Raw genomic sequence first — 13,305 nt, forward strand, 5'->3', positions numbered from 1 at the left:
GTAAGTCAATTCGATAAAATGTTAGCCATCTTGGTTCTCTTATTGATCCAAACAAATGTAATATTCTTTTGTCATTGACCTATATACACTGCAAACCATGTGATGAGTTTTTGAATAACTAAGTTATGTTCAGAAGTACAGATGGACAAGATGATGACCATCAGTACCACAAACTATATAGAAATCGGACAAAAAGGCTCGAGGTATCCATAGTCGGTTTCAGTTGGCCTCATTGGGAATACGTGTGATAATAACAATGAGAGAGGACGTCAATGAGGGACGTGAATGGTCATTAGGGACAAATGGTAGATAAACGTGATATATGGATGGAATACAATACAAACACTCCCGGCAGAATAACACGTACACATTTCAATTGCTGCCTGCTAAAGACTGCAATATATATCAGTTTGTTAAAAGTGCTCCGTTTAAACAATAATATCACCTCCAAGGTACCAAATATAAAACTGAAGCAATATATAGTTATTATGAAAAAAAAAAATTTACGAGGAAACATCAAAACCTCGTAAATAAATTTCAGTGAATAAGTCTCCCGAGTAAAGAATGTGTATAGTATGTTATAACCATGAAAGATTAAAACCTTAAAATGTTGTCTTAGGTTTTAATCAGGAAAGAATATACTACACTTGATACAATAGGAAGGCTTTCTGATGCTTTCTTAATACAGCATGTATGCCCTAACCTATTTATGTGTATATGCAAAACACCAAAACTATTGCAGAGCAGATTGCTCAAAGTACAATGAAGATCTTGAGTATTAATCATCAGTTTAGCACCATAGAGAATAGTCCTTGATAAAGTAATTGTTTCATTCAGACTTTGTTCTAGTAGAACATCTATCACACAAACTCATTTTTTTCTTCATAAGAAAATAATGTATTTATTATTGATCATAGAAATAGTTTCTTATGTATAAAAGTGCATTTTCTATTGTAAAATATTAAAACAAAATTATGAAACACATAGCTTAAGGATGAAAGAGATATTATTAGATGCCCACAGGAGACCTGCAACACATCACAGCCATGTTTCTTGTGTGGTGTACCACTGATGTACAAATGTTATTTGTGTCAGCCATCTTGTTTTTCTGATCGGTACCAAAAGACCAATGTAAATACACATTTAAAATTTGAGAACTTTGCAACCGCTACTCCTCCAGAAATAGTAATAACAAGAAGTGTTTAAGAATGAATGGACAGACAGACGGACAAAAACAAAAAAAAAAAAAACAGACAACAGGTGAAGGGCAATTTGAATAGCCTACATTGTCAATAATTCTTGTCCAACAATGGTGGGCTTAGTTAGAATCCTAATATTTAACACGCAGATTTTCTGACAACAACTTTTCAGAGACAATGAGAGGTAGTAAACTGAATATTGTATAAGTTTAAAAGGTCATTCTCATATCCACCATCAGAAGCCTTGTAAACATAGCAGCTGTTGTTGTTATCTAGTTTTGTTTGTCTAATAAAAATATTTATTGGAAAAATTGTTTCAAACATAAAGACAGATCAAGGGCTCTGGAGCCATATAACCTGTATGTATGCCTGTGGTAAGATGTACATGTGAATCAGTGGTAATGCCTTTGGTACATGTGTATCAGTGGTTATACCTGTGGTAAGATGTACATGTGTATCAGTGGTAATGTCTGTGGTACATGTGTATCAGTGGTTATACCTGTGGTAAGATGTACATGTGTATCAGTGGTAATGTCTGTGGTACATGTGTATCAGTGGTTATGCCTGTGGTAAGATGTATGTGTGTATCAGTGGTAATGTCTGTGGTACATATGTATCAGTGGTTATACCTGTGGTAAGATGTATGTGTGTATCAGTGGTAATGTTTGTGGTACATGTGTATCAGTGGTCATACCTGTGGTAAGATGTACATGTGTATTAGTGGTTATGTCTGTTGTAAGATGTATGTATGTATCAGTGGTAATGTCTGTGGTAAGATGTACATGTGTATCAGTGATAATGTCTGTGGTAAGATGTACATGTGTATCAGTGGTAATGTCTGTGGTAAGATAGATGTACATGTGTATCAGTGGTAATGTCTGTGGTAAGATGTATATGTGTATCAGTGGTAATGTCTGTGGTAACATGTACATGTGTATCAGTGGTAATGTCTATGGTAAGATGTACATGTGTATTAGTGGTATATCTGTGGTAAGATGTATGTGTGTATCAGTGGTAATGTCTGTGGTAAGATGTATGTGTGTATCAGTGGTATCAGTGGTTATACCTGTGGTAAGATGTATGTGTGTATCAGTGGTAATGTTTGTGGTACATGTGTATCAGTGGTTATACCTGTGGTAAGATGTACATGTGTATCAGTGATAATGTCTGTGGTAAGATGTACATGTGTATCAGTGGTAATGTCTGTGGTAAGATAGATGTACATGTGTATCAGTGGTAATGTCTGTGGTAAGATGTATATGTGTATCAGTGGTAATGTCTGTGGTAAGATGTACATGTGTATCAGTGGTAATGTCTATGGTAAGATGTACATGTGTATTAGTGGTATATCTGTGGTAAGATGTATGTGTGTATCAGTGGTAATGTCTGTGGTAAGATGTATGTGTGTATCAGTGGTAATGTCTGTGGTAAGATGTATGTGTGTATCAGTGGTACATGTGTATCAGTGGTTATACCTGTGGTAAGATGTACATGTGTATCAGTGATAATGTCTGTGGTAAGATGTACATGTGTATCAGTGGTAATGTCTGTGGTAAGATAGATGTACATGTGTATCAGTGGTAATGTCTGTGGTAAGATGTATATGTGTATCAGTGGTAATGTCTGTGGTAAGATGTACATGTGTATCAGTGGTAATGTCTATGGTAAGATGTACATGTGTATTAGTGGTATATCTGTGGTAAGATGTATGTGTGTATCAGTGGTAATGTCTGTGGTAAGATGTACATGTGTATACTACAAGGAGAGCCTGCCTCAAGATGATCCACACAGCTGACTGAGCAATATACCTAATTTTGTGTCAACCCTATAATACACATTAAATATGCCACCCACACACCACCATCACTCTAAATACCTTTTATAATCAGCCATGCATGAAACATAAATAACTATATCATAATATTAGTCAGCTAAAGCCAAGTCAATGTAAATACTGATGTCAGAAAATAATCTGGAAGCAAAAAATCACATGTCACAACCATTTCTCATGAAAATTTGTATGTGATGAAAGTTTTCGTCACTAGAGGAAAACTACTCCCAATATATAGTTCTGTATAGAACAAATGTTCAATACTCTGGTACATTTCTGGAAGGTACTTGCAAACGTGTATCTTAATGTGATTTCCTTTAAAAGATTATTCAACATATGTATATGGTTTCAACTGGTTTTTGCCCCCAAATCTAATTAATTAAGTTTTAAAACAATCCTAATTTAATTCTCAAATGACTTAATTTCAAATTAAGAATACTTTCCAGATACTTTTATGAGGATATTTGTTTGTTCGAGCTATGATGTCAATTAAAATGACCAAAAAATCACATGAACAAAGCAATACAAATGATGGACATTCTGTCACGAGTCCACCTTGACTTAAGCAAAATAAAGAGGACAGTGAATTGTGTGAAGTTTGATCAAAATGCCTCAAGGACAGAAGTCATTTGTGTGCTGAAAATAATTTTCTAAAAATAGTAATGGCGACCTTGCCCTTTCGCCTTGAAACTTGACCTGGTCTGTTGATATCATTGTTCTTTACATAAATGTAAAGTTTGATAAAAATACCTCCAATGACCTTGACCTAGACCTTGACCTTTCAATCCTGAAAATTTAAACTTTTCACAGATATTATGGTCCAAGCTTTATAAGTTAATGAAGGTTGATGAAAATTTGTCAAGAAATGAAGCTGCTAGGATTTTATGAGAAACTTAACCTTGACCTTGGTGAAATCTGAAATTGGAACTTGTCCAAGAAGCCTTATTAGGAAAGAAAAGCTAGAGTGCCGAAAATGATGAGGACTTTTAGAGATTAATTATGGGTTGTAAAATTCAATGGCTCTGGAGGCCATAAAATGCTGAAATCAAACATAATCCATTCTTCTGCCTGCATATTTTTACAGAAAAATATACCTCCATTCCAGAAGAATGCCAAATAAGTAATTCTCTATCAGTACAGTTTCTCAACATCGACATGTCCATATTATGAGGTAGAAGAATTCTTCCTGACTACTTATCCACAGTTTTGGTTTTTGTTGGGGATAGAATGTTAGAACCCTTTAATTATGGGACTATTTTATCCCTGCACATGTATAATGTCCTAACACGTTGATGCTGCCCAGGGCTTTTCAGAGACACAGGGGGATATACAAAGGACATTATACATTAATGGTGTATCCTTAAGTCAATGGAACCATCCTAAAGTACATCATTATCCAGTTATTTCCATAAAATTACAATACCATGTCACATGAAATAAAGGAAACAGGTTTTATGGCCAGTTAACTTCACTGTTCCCGCAGTTGTTTGACATGGGTAGGGCGCTTAATTACGGTGTTCGCCATATAACATTTTAAACATCTCTCCATTCAGGATATCTAAAACTAGACGCATTGGATGTCTCATGTAGTCTGATTAACCTCTGACCTTACTGTCTGACCAGACACACTTTGATAGATGTCTTGTGTAGTCTGATTAACCTCTGACCTTACTGTCTGACCAGACACACTTTGATAGATGTCTTGTGTAGTCTGATTAACCTCTGACCTTACTGTCTGACCAGACACACTTTGATAGATGTCTTGTGTAGTCTGATTAACCTCTGACCTTACTGTCTGACCAGACACACTTTGATAGATGTCTTGTGTAGTCTGATTAACCTCTGACCTTACTGTCTGACCAGACACACTTTGATAGATGTCTTGTGTAGTCTGATTAACCTCTGACCTTACTGTCTGACCAGACACACTTTGATAGATGTCTTGTGTAGTCTGAGTAACCTCTGACCTTACTGTCAGACCAGAAACACTTTGAAAGATGTCTTATGTAGTCTGAGTAACCTCTGACCTTACTGCCAGACCAGACACTGACAGATGTCTTATTTTATTTAATCCTTGAGATTCACAGATGTGCTGTTTTAGTAGAAATGAATTTTTTTCTCCATTTTTCAAAGAAAATCGAACGCATAGATCAAGAAAAACAATATCAGTTGGGGATGGAGTTTCCTAATATCCCACATTCAGATCTTGTTCTTCTGTAATTCATCACATTATACATGTATTTCTCTTGGTTGAGATAATTCTGTTTTTCACAAACAAACAGACAAAGGCACTCCCTGTATTACAAACAAGATATAAAAGTTATGTATCTCTGAAGAATGTGTTCACTCCGATATAATCAATGTTGATTTGTTTATTACCGTCTGTGATATTTTGAAATCACAGAAGCAAATAAGAAATTGTAAAAAGTGAAGCTTACACTAATGCAAAATACAGCTTATTGATCAGAACTGGCTAACATCATCATAAAAAAAAAAAAAAAAAAACAGTGTAAAATCTTGTGAACATGTCTTTTTATGGACGAAACCAACATTGAACCCTGCAATTGTGATAAAGTCAATAAAACAAAATTCTATTGACACCTTATATACCCAAACGGCAGAATATTGGCTTCTCCTGTCTAACTCAAGTTTGCTGGCGACTCACAAACAGACTCCAGTCATATCATGGTTTACTACAATCAATAAATTCATGACGATTAATTGGCAGGCATATAGCGGAGTGCCACAGGTCGTTAACAAGTACGTCGGTATTAGACAATGATTAATTTCTGGAGCGAGTATTACGATAATTGGACCATGAAACCTTCCTTTTTCCAATCGCTGATTACTGTGTTTTCAGCCAATCAATAAGGTCGATAGCTATTTTGGTATGAAACATTTGGTATAAAAAGCTGTCATTGGTAATAACACTGTGCTGAAACTTAATAAAGCTGGGCTGAGTGGGAATTAACCAGCATCTTAACATCATGTGTGAAAATAATCCCTAAAGTTATTGTCTGGCAGTCAGAAATGATACTGACATCTGATGAGGTCAATAAGAGTGTTTATGAACCCTCCCCATTGTATAATAATGAAGGTGGTAGATTGTGTCACCTTGTATCTTATGTATATTGTGTATCACGAAAAATTTTAATGTAAAAAAAATATATATTTTCCTTTGGATACGTAAATGATATCTAAACCTAGCCATGTACTTAAACTTACTTGTAGTTCTTAAAATTTGCAGGGGATTTAATTTTAATATATTTCTGATTATTAAAGATGATGTGAAATTAAATACCCAGTAAATATTTTTACAATGAATTAAAATCGTAGAAAATATCTGGTGTGGCTGTACACACTGATACAAACTGATAGAATAAGAGGCCAATAGGGCCTGTATCACTGGGTTTGCATGATCCAAACGAAACATAAAGGATTGTAAAGATTTGCAAGATTTTCCCCCATTGGGCCTGTCCCTAAAATACTTGGACAAAATATTGTCATTTCTTCAGCAGACATTTTTCAAAGAATTTGCTATATTTCCCTTATTGGGTCATAAATCTCCAACCAGGAGTCCGACACCAACCATTCAATACAAAATTGATTCCTCTCAAGGATGCTTCAGACCAAAATAGGACTGGTATTTCTTGAGGAGAAGATGGATTAGAAAAAATGCTCAGTATATCCTATATTGGGCCCCATCCTTCCTGCCCTTGGGTGTTCAGACCAACTCTTTATATAAAATTTATTCCCTTTTATCTATCGATGCTCTAAACCAAATTGGAACAGAATCCTGGCATTCCTACAGAAGATGAAGGATTTTGAATAATTTGCTCTATTTCCCCAATTAGGCTTTGCTTCCCTGGCCCCTTTGGTGTTAACACTTACCATTTTCCTGGTATACAATATCTATTCTTTTACACCCAAGGATGCTTCAAACCAATTCGGGACAGAACACTGACATTCCTTCCAGAGGAGTAGGATTTCCATATGAGCTCTGCCCCTTCTGCTCCAGGAAGCTAAAACCCATTGTTTATATAAAATTGATTTCAATTCCCCAAAGGATGCTTCAGACTAGATTTGCTCGAAATTCAACCATTTCTATCGATGAAGAAGGACTTTTTAAAAATTTGCTCTTCAGACATAGTGAGCTAAAATCACAAAATTAAAGACCTGTTAGGCAGTCCAAACCAGAAAACCTCAAATAAATTCTCCAGAAATGTTCTCAATAAACTTTGGTTTTGGTAAATTTTATCTGTTTTCAACAATGACATTTCACCACGGGTGTGAAATATCACTATCCTATCACTATTACCATATCTCTATGGTCTTTTCATCTGGCAATCAGTCAATGCCTGGTAATAAGCCCACCCATATACCTAATGGGAGAGAACAAGACTGACGCGGGTAGTCTCCTTGGTTTCCATACCAAGTAGGTAGTGAACACATGGTTAAATCTGCTATAATACATCAGTGTCCAGAACTCTTTAACGTATGGAGATAGAAACTCTAGTCTTGACCTCAGCCTTAAGCTGTCTGTCCATTAGTAATGCACCAATGTTTGCTTGACCATTGGTCAGTTGTATACAACACAGCTAAATCTGATCAAAACAGAACTTGGTCTGCAGTCAGTGTAATTATTCATTAACAAAGTTATCACTAAAACTGATTGCTTATGGAAATATTGTCAATAGTGTGACACTTGTAATTTGAAGTGTTCACCCCTTAGGAGATTATACTACATACAGGGCCCAGAGGTGTGACACTTGTAATTTCAAGTTTCACCCCTTAGGAGATTATACTACATACAGGGCCCAGAGATGTGACACTTGTAATTTCAAGTTTCACCCCTTAGGAGATTATACTACATACAGGGCCCAGAGATGTGACACTTGTAATTTCAAGTTTCACCCCTTAGGAGATTATATTACGGTAAATGCAGGGCCAGAGTTGTGATAATAGCTTATGCTAGGTACAGATTTAGAGGTGTGACACTTGTAATTTGAAGTGTTCACCCCTTAGGAGATTATACTACATACAGGGCCCAGAGGTGTGACACTTGTAATTTCAAGTTTCACCCCTTAGGAGATTATACTACATACAGGGCCCAGAGGTGTGACACTTGTAATTTCAAGTTTCACCCCTTAGGAGATTATACTACATACAGGGCCCAGAGGTGTGACACTTGTGATTTGAAGTGTTCACCCCATAGGAGATTATATTCAGCAGAATAATCATATCATTGACTGTAACAGTATGTATATATATTTTTTTTCAGCAAATTAAACCATGATTACAAGTCATCAGTTAACCAATCTATTTTGCAAACACATGACAACAATTTTATCATTTTCCTCTTTTCAACACTTGAACCTATGATCAGAAGAAGCTGGGTTTAAGAAAACCAAGTTTTTAGGGCCTTTAAACTCTTTCAGTATCTTAGCAATGATTAAAAGTGTTTATTTAAGGAAACTCTTAAATTTTCCCTCAAAGATTCTATTTGACTGACTGGTGTAAAATTTGTCTTTCTAGAAAATTATTCAGTTTCTTTCCATTCAAAACTTTAATTTAAAATTTTTTCAATTATCTTTCTTGACTCTCTAAAAATAATCGTACAAATTATTGATTACATTTATTCCAACACATCTCACACACACAGGAGATCTCATAAAAGATTTTATTTTAGAGAATATTAAAACTGTATACCCAAAGGATAAAGATATAACCTCTAACTCAAAGTCAAGGGGTGGGCTTATTACAGGACAATGATCTGTCATTGCTTGCTTTTCTTGGAACTGCTTTACATTTTTAGGTAAAATTTTAGTACAGTTATGCTTAATATTAACAGAAAGTGTTCAGGTGTCAGATCTCTAAGTAGGGGAAGCAATGGCCATCAGTAAAATCTGTAATACTGAATATCAAAATAGAAGTATCCTCAGACATGTGACCTTGATCTTGACCTTGATCTATAACTGTTTTATTGGACCTTAAAAAGTGAAACAAGATTAAAATTCCTCACATACTACCGGGATGTTACTTGTAATTTATGACATCTCTTGGGGGGACTCTTCAACAAAAAATCAATCTTTACTGGATAATCCAAACTCTGAATCTGATATTTAAGTAAACAGAATCCTCATTAGTATGGCATAGCACAGCACAAGACAGAATCTTCCATCAACCTGAAGTGCTGTTCAAAGAAACGTTTTTTAACCTAGTTTTCATGTAAAAGAATTTCTTTAACACGACATCAACTAAAATTGATATAAAAAAATAAGGAGGAAAAAATGAAAATAAGCAAATCTTCAGTATAACAATAATACCTCTCTATTCTGACATTCAGTACAGAAAAACCTCTCTATTCTGACATTCAGTACAGAAAAACCTCTCTATTCTGACATTCAATACAGAAAAACTGCTCTATTCTGACATTCAGTACAGAAAAACCTCTCTATTCTGACATTCAGTACAGAAAAACCTCTCTATTCTGACATTCAGTACAGAAAAACCTCTCTATTCTGACATTCAGTACAGAAAAACCTCTCTATTCTGACATTCAATACAGAAAAACTGCTCTATTCTGACATTCAGTACAGAAAAACCTCTCTATTCTGACATTCAGTACAGAAAAACCGCTCTATTCTGACATTCAGTACAGAAAAACCTCTCTATTCTGACATTCAATACAGAAAAACCGCTCTATTCTGACATTCAGTACAGAAAAACCGCTCTATTCTGACATTCAGTACAGAAAAACCTCTCTATTCTGACATTCAATACAGAAAAACCACTCTATTCTGACATTCAGTACAGAAAAACCGCTCTATTCTGACATTCAGTACAGAAAAACCTCTCTATTCTGACATTCAGTACAGAAAAACCTCTCTAGTCTGACATCCTGTACAGAGATACCTCTAGTCTGACATCCTGTACAGAGAAATCTCTCTAGTGACATCCTGTACAGAGATACCTCTAGTCTGACATCCTGTACAGAGAAATCTCTCTAGTCTGACATCCTGTACAGAGATACCTCTAGTCTGACATCCTGTACAGAGAAATCTCTCTAGTGACATCCTGTACAGAGATACCTCTAGTCTGACATTCTGTACAGAGAAACCTCTCTAGTCTGACATCCTGTACAGAGAAACCTCTCTAGTCTGACATCCTGTACAGAAAAACCTCTCTAGTCTGACATCCTGTACAGAAAAACCTCTCTAGTCTGACATCCAGTACAGAGAAACCTCTCTAGTCTGACATCCTGTACAGAGATACCTCTAGTCTGACATCCAGTACAGAGAAACCTCTCTAGTCTGACATCCTGTACAGAAAAAAACTCTCTAGTGACATCCTGTACAGAGATACCTCTAGTCTGACATCCTGTACAGAGATACCTCTAGTCTGACATCCTGTACAGAGAAATCTCTCTAGTGACATCCTGTACAGAGAAATCTCTCTAGTGACATCCTGTACAGAGATACCTCTAGTCTGACACTCTGTACAGAGAAACCTCTCTAGTCTGACATCCTGTACAGAGAAACCTCTCTAGTCTGACATCCTGTACAGAAAAACCTCTCTAGTCTGACATCCAGTACAGAGAAACCTCTCTAGTCTGACATCCTGTACAGAAAACCTCTCTAGTCTGACATCCAGTACAGAGAAACCTCTCTAGTCTGACATCCTGTACAGAGATACCTCTAGTCTGACATCCAGTACAGAGAAACCTCTCTAGTCTGACATCCTGTACAGAAAAAAAACTCTCTAGTGACATCCTGTACAGAGATACCTCTAGTCTGACATCCTGTACAGAGATACCTCTCTAGTCTGACATCCTGTACAGAGAAATCTCTCTAGTCTGACATCTTGTACAGAGAAACCTCTCTAGTCTGACATCTAGTACAGAAAAACCTCTCTAGTGACATCCTGTACAGAGAAATCTCTCTAGTGACATCCTGTACAGAAAAAACCTCTCTAGTGACATCCTGTACAGAGAAACCTCTCTAGTCTGACATCCTGTACAGAGAAATCTCTCTAGTCTGACATCCTGTACAGAGAAACCTCTCTAGTCTGACATCTAGTACAGAAAAACCTCTCTAGTGACATCCTGTACAGAGAAATCTCTCTAGTCTGACATCCTGTACAGAAAAAACCTCTCTAGTGACATCCTGTACAGAGAAACCTCTCTAGTCTGACATCCTGTACAGAGAAATCTCTCTAGTGACATCCTGTACAGAGAAACCTCTCTAGTCTGACATCCTGTACAGAGAAACCTCTCTAGTGACATCCTGTACAGAGAAACCTCTCTAGTCTGACATCCTGTACAGAGAAACTTCTCTAGTGACATCCTGTACAGAAAAACCTCTCTAGTGTTGTCCTGTACAGAGAAACCTCTCTAGTCTGACATCCTGTACAGAGAAATCTCTCTAGTCTGACATCCTGTACAAAGAGACCTCTCTTGTCTGGCATCCAGAACAATTAAACCTCTCTAGTATGACATATAAACCCATTACAATCAAAGATATCATGTCTCATTTTCAATTAAAACAAAACTGCAGACCTTCTTGCAGCGTGGACAAATGTCTTTACTTTACGATGAATGAATCTGTTATGAATGTCTTCTTTGTGCGTATCCTTCATATAACAATCAATTAAGATGCACAAATATTTGAGATCAAAGAAACAGCCCCTCTCCTCATTTAGAAGTCTACGACATTCTTTGGCACATCGATAACAATCATGGTGCTTTTAAACACGTTTTTCTGAATCAGATAAAGTATTCCAATCTTTCATCTGTTTCTCTTGATTTTCATCCTTTAATGAGAGACAGTTAAAGAATTAATGATGTATAATTCTGTAATAGTCACACGTCGACATTCTGTCACTTTTTATCCTTTAGATTGATATCTAATCTCAGCAACCATGCACCAACAGAAAAGATCAGTTGTTCTTCTACAAAGCAATGATTTTTCCTTTAAGTTCATTTCCAGAAAGTGATGACAAATGTGTATCCATTTGACTGGCATCATTGTCATTAGTGTTTTTCTATACAACAACAATCACATGTTTCAAAAAGAAGATTTTACATCTTATTTAACGACAACGACGACGACGACGACGACGACGACGAGGACGACGACAACAACAACAACAACAACAACAACAACAACAACAACAGACAAAATGTATATCAAAGCAGCTGTGTAAGTTTTCAGAATGTTTAAACCTCTATGAAAAATGAAGCTATGTAGAACTAGGCAAGGAATACCCTTTCACTCTGTGATCACTCCCATACAGTGACACAAGGAATACCCTTTCACTCTGTGATCACTCCCATACAGTGACACAAGGAATACCCTTTCACTCTGTGATCACTCCCATACAGTGACACAAGGAAAACCCTTTCACTCTGTGATCATTCCCACATAATAGAGATCAATTACCCTCTCATCAGGTTGACCACTCCTATACAGTGATAAAAGTATAATCCTGTCTGTGATCACTCCCACACAGTGATACAATGAATTACACTCTCATCATGTGATCACTCCCACACAGTGATACAATGACAACACTCTCATCATGTGATCACTCCCACACAGTGATACAATGACAACACTCTCATCATGTGATCACTCCCACACAGTGATACAAGGAATACCCTTTCACTCTGTGATCACTCCCATACAGTGACACAAGGAATACCCTTTCACTCTGTGATCACTCCCATACAGTGACACAAGGAAAACCCTTTCACTCTGTGATCATTCCCACATAATAGAGATCAATTACCCTCTCATCATGTGATCACTCCCACACAGTGATACAATGAATTACACTCTCATCATGCGATCACTCCCACACAGTGACACAATGACAACACTCTCACCATGCGATCACTCCCACACAGTGACACAATGACAACACTCTCACCATGCGATCACTCCCACACAGTGACACAATGACAACACTCTCACCATGCGATCACTCCCACACAGTGATACAATGACAACACTCTCATCATGTGATCACTCCCACACAGTGACACAATGACAACAGTCTCATCATATGATCATTCCACACAGTGATACAATGACAACACTCTCATCATGTGATCACTCCCACACAGTGACACAATGACAACAGTCTCATCATGCGATCACTCCCACACAGTGATACAATGAATTACACTCTCATCATGTTATCACTCCCACACAGTGACACAATGACAACACTCTCATCATATGATCATTCCACACAGTGATACAATGACAACAC

This window comes from Ylistrum balloti, unplaced genomic scaffold (genome assembly GCF_031769215.1).
Source record: "Ylistrum balloti isolate Yb309-2 unplaced genomic scaffold, AGI_CSIRO_Ybal_v1 Utg371002, whole genome shotgun sequence".
Classification (NCBI taxonomy): domain Eukaryota; kingdom Metazoa; phylum Mollusca; class Bivalvia; order Pectinida; family Pectinidae; genus Ylistrum; species Ylistrum balloti.